Genomic DNA, 7782 nt, shown 5'->3' with positions numbered 1-7782 from the left:
AACAATGTCACATTGACCACGGTATGGCAAATGTCTAGACACAAGGCCAGAAAAACAGGCAAGTTGAGTGGCATTAGGCGCTGCAAGCAAAGTGATATTTATTTCTAGATTATAAGAAAACAGTAAGGCTTGTGGAAAGAATCTTAAGGACCATTCAATTTTCTAATCGCATGAATGTGGAAAAGGAGACACAGCGAAGAAAAGAGATACCCTCAAGGTCACACAACCTGTTTCTAAAGGCTCATCTGGTCAGCTACACAAGCCGTGAACTCTGAGGTCATCCCAGCTTCATCCATTTGTAGGCATATTGCATGCCATTGCCAATTCCATTTTCCAAAGATTCAAGGAGTAGCTCATAATATCATTACCATTCATCTCAATTTCCTTAAACTGCAGGTACTTAAAATAAATCAGGGTCAATAACGGCTCCTCATCTAGAAAAAAATTCTCTTAAAAAGTTCCTCATGTTTAATAGCATTACTTCTTTTCCCTTTTAGCCAGGCAACATTAGTTTTCCTCTAGTTCATTAGCTTTCAAAAGAGAAATACATTTCAGTGGCACTTAAGAAACTACTATGGTTATCCATGTAATAATATATGTGAGTAGAAAATCAAAATATTCATTATTTATGATCATGCCACACTTATATTTTGCCCTTGGTGCATTTAATAAATTGGTAACTTTCAAATAAATGTCTACTGAACTCACAATGTAGAAAAATATAGCTGAGAAAAAGTCTTTCAGAGAAGATTCCACTTTGAATCTAAAGAAAGAGGCATTGAGTAAGAGAAAAACTTGTTCATCCATCTAGACATGGACTCTTTGAATTTTACTATTATAGAAAATAATTAAATTTGTCATGTATTCGGCGTTTGGTTGTCAAAGATACAACAGAAAACAAAATGGACATGATTTCTGCCTTCAAAAAGTTTAACAACAGTAGGAAATAAATTTAACAGAATCTCACTAAGATACAGTCATGTACAGAGGTTTGCATAAAAGAAGTCCTTCTGAATACTTAGGGAGAATATACAAGCATATGGAAAATGGGGCCAGATACTGAAAAGCTAAACAAACACTTGGGTTCTAGCTAAGTAGCAAAGGGACACCATTGGAAGATTTTAACAGGAACATGGCACAATATTTAGTGTAGTGCTGTATTTTGTTTATCTTTTAAACAAAGATTTGAAGTGCTTTTGCTCTCAAGGTTACAGCAAGGATGGCAGAGATAGCCTTCCTCAACAGACAGAAGTTAGGTTTGTTCTACAGCCATGCACCCTGGATGCCTCTACATATGCCAGATCTTGGGATCTTGACAGGTTAGCCTTAGTTAGTGTGTGTATGGAAGAAACACTGATGAACTTTAACAAGAATCACTACAAGAAGAGAATAGGGGTAGCGGCAACTTTGACACCTGAATAGTCAGTCAGATAACACCTGCTTTCCTAAATAAACATGCTAGGAGAATAAAGTAGCACCGGCTCTTTCAAAAGAAAACAAACAGCTGAACCTACAATTCTAAGCAAGTAGCAAGCTTGCAAGACTAGTATTTTCACCATTGCGCTGGAGAGAAGAAAACTGAAAACCAGAGTATTTAAATATCACATCCAGCATGACAAAAATAGCAAGTGCTAGAACCAAGATGTATGCTAATGAAACTAAGGTTGGCAATTAAAATGTTTTTTACAGAAGGCTTTATTCTCATCTTCTCTGGTATTGTCATATGAATATTTTGACTGAGTTTAATTCCCTACTTAAAGGAGATATGTAGGTGTGCTTATAGTGAGTTCTATTTTTGTCTCCAATCATTCTACCTTACCACAAATCTAGGTAAAAGGATTGGACATCTGCTCTCATTGCCGTGAGTCCATACTATCTTCACCATGGAAGAACTCCATGGCATGAGTTTGGCCTTGCAACCTGCTTAAGCCAATAGGACTTGAGCAGACAGGGTATTTATTAACTCCAAGCTGAAACTTTAAAAGGCCAAGGGAATGGGAAAATGGTATAGTTATATTATAATCTCGAAAAATATTCTTTAAAACAAAGCTAGCATGTAAAGAAAAAAATTATGTGAGTTCTAACTTCTAAAGGCAAAAGTAATTTTCTACAGGAAAAGCAAGAGGCTACAGTATAGTTTTCTTTCCCCTCTTTTGAAATTAAAGATTTACTTTAGTGCTCGCTTCGGCAGCACATATACTAAAATTGGAACGATACAAAGAAGATTAGCAAGATTTACTTTAATAAATGTATATTTTTATTTCAGTAAACTTGCAAAAAAGTGAAAGTATGGCTAATGAAAGTTCCCACTGAATTCGCTTTGCTTTTCTAGACAGGACAATGATATTCTCCAAAGGTGGACCACTGATTCAGCCTGGGCACAATGAGGAAAGCATATGAGAAGAGCCAGAGCAGATATGTAGCTGCTGACACCTACCATGATAGCTGATGAATGGTCTCATTGTCTTTAACTCATTTGTGCCTTTATAGTCAAATTCTCTGAGACTAGAGAATTTATAAACAGCAGGAACATTTTCTCATGGCCTGAGAAGATGGGAAATTTAAGGTCAAAGCTCTGTCAGGCATGGTGTGTGGAGAAGGCATCTTGTTGCCACAACTTCTGGAGGGAACAAACACCATCTCCTCACAGGGCAGCAAAGAATGAATGAAAAGAAACCATTCTTAACATGTTTAACCCCTATGTAGGGCATTAGCCACACAATGGGGTAGGACCCTCATGTCTGAGTCACCAATCACCAGCCATCTCTTAATTTATCTTCTCTTGATTCTCCATCCTTTTTGCTGCTCTCTTACTGGTCCCTTTTCTTCCTGGAAAGAGCACCTCCCTTCTACTTCTAGACCGCTACTCTCTCTTTACTCTCCTCTCTTCAAGGTACCTTCTTCCCCTCTCATGGCCCACTTTCAACCTTAATCTCTCTCTCTCTCTCTCTCTCTCTCTCTCTCTCTCTCTCTCTCTCTCTCTCTCTCTCTCTCCTCTCTCTCTCTCTCTCTCTCTCTCTCTCACACACACACACACACACACACACACACACACACACACGCATGAGCACATCTACATTCTGTATATAAGAGAAGGCACCAGGCACCATACTATTTGTCTTACTATGGGTTATTTCACTTAACAAAATGATTTCCCTTTTTCTGCATAGATCATGATTGCAGTTTTTCTTTGTGTCACAAGGCACATTTTTAGGGGTTAAAACAGAACATGGTGGAAAACCTATGGGGAATATGGACACTGTGCTATCTGTCATCTGAGGTTTGGACTAGTGAAACTTCATCTTTGGCTCTACACAGCCTTTTTTGGAGTCACCCTGTAGGTGATTCTTCATCTGACATTTGAAGAAGTGGGATGCATGTGATCAAAGCTGCCAGGAGGCAGTGTCAGGAATCGTTTATGATGGGTGCTCAATAAGGACTGAATAAACGAATAAGTCAGTGAACAAATACCTGTTCTTTCCAGTGCTGAGGTTTTACTGAAAGCCAAACTTCTTTTCCTTATAAAGAAAATGATCAGAACTGAGTTGAAAGGACATCAGCATGATGCGATTCTTTTTCCTTTATTCCGACTTGTTTGCCTGTAGAGACACTTAATTATTTATACTGCCGTTAGGAAGTGCAACCAGGCCTTTCTGCCTTGGATTCTGTTTCTGTTATTATTAGTCTCTGAGCTGATTTTTATTTCCCCCAGCACAATGAAGGGGGTGAGATGAGTAGCTGTGTTTCTCTTTCCCACACCTGAAAGTGCTCAGCTCAGCTGTCGTCTCACTCCTGAGCATCTAATGAGATGAAAAACCTCATTTCCTCGTTGGCCTCGGTCCTCTTGACCTCAGATAATCAGGTAAGGAACAACACAACGGGAGTGTGGATTATTTCAGTGATTTCTCACCGTTGTCTTTCTGTTTATGCGTAAGCTGAGCATAGCTGTTTGCTATTTGCATTTTGTCAAAACTGACTGTGCTGAAGCACTTTTCATTCCTGAAAAAAAAAAAGCCCGAAAATGCCTCTCTCTCTCTCTCTCCTCCCCTCTCCTCCTTCCCACTCTTCTTCTTCACCTAGTTCTTCTTCCTCTCCTCCTCCTTCTTCTTCCTCCTCTTCTCCCCCCCTTTACTCCCTCCCTTTTCTCTCCTTCCTTTCCCACTCTCTTTCTCCTTTCCTATATTTGATTTTCTTTTTCCTATAGTCTCTTCTCTTTTGGGGGGCCAAAATATTAATTCAAATCAATGTGTATAAAGGCCCCAATGTGTTTAACACATATGTGTTTCATGGTTCAGTGCTTTGCACAACTTTTACAAAATGTTGTGTGTATAGACCACACAACAAGGAAACAGATATACTCTAGCTTAAAAAGAAATATCATGATTTCTTGTCCTAATGGCAATAATCATGATCTGATAAGTGTAATTTATTTTACATCTCTTAAGGATCTACTCTTTATCAGCACTGTTGGTATATGGTTCTTAACACTTTCTAGGTTTAGGTTTAGCAGGAGGAGTGTAGGTATAAGTATTCATTCTACTTTCAAAGCAGATAGTCCCCAGTGTAGATTTGGAATAGCTACATAGATATTCAGGATAAAAAGCACTATATTACAACTAGATCGTGACTTGGGATTTCCAAAGTTAAACTTACAAGCAAATCCTAGTGTTCATGTTAGAGGTTCTTGAAAAGGTAAATAATTCTTGAACACATTGCTTAATAATAATTTACACACTGGCAAAAGTGCAGACAGCACAGAGGATGCAATATTACTTTGACTGGCATGAATAGCAGTAAACATGGGTTGGTGTTTCCTGAACAGTTAATATGTGTTGTTCCCAGTAAAGACTAAAAAGGGTAGTATGGACACAATATTAGTAAGTGATCAATACAGAGTCCAAACAATATATTCTACTTCTAAAGCCTGTACTTTATTCCAATAATGTATATGTACTAGCAATGATATATTTAGCTTGCTGACTAGAATGTTAGACTTTAGAGAAAAAAAAATATGGATTTGCACACCAGACATAAAACTAAACTGTCTGGCCAAATAAAGAATGAATTCATCACATTTTGCTTTCAGCATATTATCCTCAATCAATTATCTGAAGTCTTTAGGGAATGGTGTTTTTGAAGATTTGCACTGTTTAGATACTTGAAATATTGCTTTTAGTATCCAAATACTGATTGTTTATTGACCTGGATAGGCTGTAAAGCAGAGATAGGCTCCAGTACAGCTCCAAATTCTTGAAGTCTTTAAGAGTCTTGGACAAAAACAATATCCTGGGAAGAAAACAGAAAGACATGGAACAGAGCAAAAAATCTGGAGGATAAGTCTTTGCTACTCACCATTCTTAGGCGTGGGGAATAGATAAGATAGGATACATTGGCTTTCGGAAGAGCAAAGATTAACCTAGAGAGATATGATGCCTGACAGAGGTTTAGAGTCTCCTATCAAGTCCTTAAAAGAGGTGTGGAAGTAGAAGGCCAGGAAATTCAGAAATGTAAAACTAGTGCTTGTTTGATGAGGAAGTTCTCCATGTAAGAAAACCTCCAGTTTGTGCTCCAATAGGTAAAAAACTCACAAGTTCTCATTCTCATGATCACTCCAAGAAAACATGAAAATTCTGAAGAACAACTTTCTTTGGACTTATTGTAATGATAAAGAGCACGCGCATGCAAGTTGGGCCAGGGTGCCCTGGTGGGTGAGGGAGACACACCATGCAGTCTCTCTTGCTGGCTGGTGGTGTGGCATGGTGGAAAGTTACTTACACCCCAGGCACAGCATCCACGTGAAAGTTTATTTTGAGGGGAGGGGAGAGGGAATGGAGGGAAATAGAAAGGAAGGGGGGGAGGGAGAGAGAAAGAGGGAGGGAAAGAGAGAAAAGAGAGAGACGGAGGGAGGGAGGAAGAGAGAGAGGGGGGAGGGAGAAAGCTGGAGTGTACACATCCTGGGAATAGAGAGAAGGAGAGAGGGAAAGGGGAGGAGTTTTGTAGCTAGAGTTTTTCTGGTTCTGCCTGGCCCTCAGTCAGGACAAATCTCTCTCACGAGCCAGTCCCTCAGCCACCGAGAAAACACAAATTATATTGCTTACAAACTGTATGGCTGCAGCAGGCTTCTTGTTATCTAGTTCTTATATCTTATATTAACCCATATCTATTAGTCTATAAGTTACCACGTGGCTTGTGGCTTACCAGTACCTTACATCTCACTTGTCATGGCAGCAGCTAGCAGCATCTCCCTGACTCAGCCTTCCACTTCCCAGAATTCTCTTCTCTGCTTGTCCTGCCTATACTTCTTGCCTGGCTACTGGCCAATCAGCATTTTATTTATATAGAGCAATATCCACAGCACTTCCCCTTTTCTTTTTTTTTCAAAAAGGGAGGTTTTACCTTTCACATAGTAAAAGTACATGTAACAAAACAATTATCAAGCAAGAATTACAGTTACAATATTAAAGAAGATATCCGACCTAGCTTATATTTGTGAGTCTAAGGTTTTATATCTAACTTATCTTTTATCACAACTGAGGAAATTATAACTCTAGTCTTCAACTACATTCCCATCCTCCTCTCTGAAGTAAATTGGTGCTGCCAGAAGCAGACATGTCTCATTGTCCAGAAAGTCTAAATTTTTAAAATATTTAAATGCCATATTCTGTAGGTCTTTGAAGTATTTGAAGATTACCTATCTATCTGAAATATATCTATGTATACCTAGAAAACTTAACATGACTATAAGTTTGACTATCATAGAAAACTAATTATTATTCTGTATTTCTTAATTATCCATTACAATCTAAATAAGTTACATAAACATGATACCTCAAACGAGAGTAGAAATATTATATACAGTATAACAAAATTAAGTTTAAACTTGTATCAATAAACTAAAATCCATAGCAATGTAAAACATTTCTAAACAAGTTGCTACTTTTAAAAGTAGGTTCATTAATTTATCCTTTTATCCTATCATATCTATACTATCCCCTTCTTTTTTCTTTAGAAAGAGATTGCATTTATAATCAACCTGTTTTAAACAAAAATATTAGTTTTTCTCTGTCCCACACTAGAGGGCTCTTCTGATATGGGACACAAGAATCTTTTAACCTTTATTTTTTATTTTTTTGTAATATACTTGGGTTTAGAGAAGGAGTGAGCCAATTCCATCTCCAAAGCCAGCTTGGTATATTTGGGAATTTGGGTGTAGGTTCTCTTACTACTTCCTGCTGGAGAGGGTTGCTGTATCTTATGGGGACACAAAGAAAATTTTAGGATTATGGAGTAGTCCATGAGGGTGTATTGTCTGAGCCAGTTGCCTTGAAACCATTCTGGATATTGGATCATCTGGGCCATGGTGTCATCGGAGACCTTTCAGGGGGTCTTGGCTGGTCAAACCTGATGTATCTGAACCTTGAACAAATCCATAGCCTCTTGCTTCCTGTGGAAAGCAGAGCCTCCTTTCCAAAGCAACATACTCTTAGATCCAAATTTTGAAGTCAAGATATCTTTAATATATATATATTGGTTTAACTCAACAGCTTTTACAATCAAATGTTTTTCTGCAATTAAAAATCCCAAAGACAACACAATCCAGATTCTCTGTGTAATATCCATCTTTAGGTGGCTTATTTTTTATACAACTTTTACTGTCTCTTTAAAGACTTTATTTTTAAAAACTATCTATTTCTTTATATAACTATATATTTCTTTTTCTCTCCTTTTAAGCGTACATACATTTTTACACATAATGTAAACCATTTAAAGTCTTTTTCCATC

At 37.8% G+C, this 7782-nt stretch overlaps 1 pseudogene; it reads left to right on the top strand.

The window, feature by feature from the left end:
* The first annotated feature begins 2175 nt into the window (after nt 1–2175).
* LOC114697730 lies at nt 2176–2262 on the top strand (annotated as a pseudogene).
* Nucleotides 2263–7782: the final 5520 nt, after the last annotated feature.

This window comes from Peromyscus leucopus, chromosome 20 (assembly GCF_004664715.2).
Source record: "Peromyscus leucopus breed LL Stock chromosome 20, UCI_PerLeu_2.1, whole genome shotgun sequence".
NCBI classification, from domain to species: domain Eukaryota; kingdom Metazoa; phylum Chordata; class Mammalia; order Rodentia; family Cricetidae; genus Peromyscus; species Peromyscus leucopus.
Note: the sequence above shows the minus strand (reverse complement) of the source record. Positions and strands in the feature narration are given on the sequence as shown.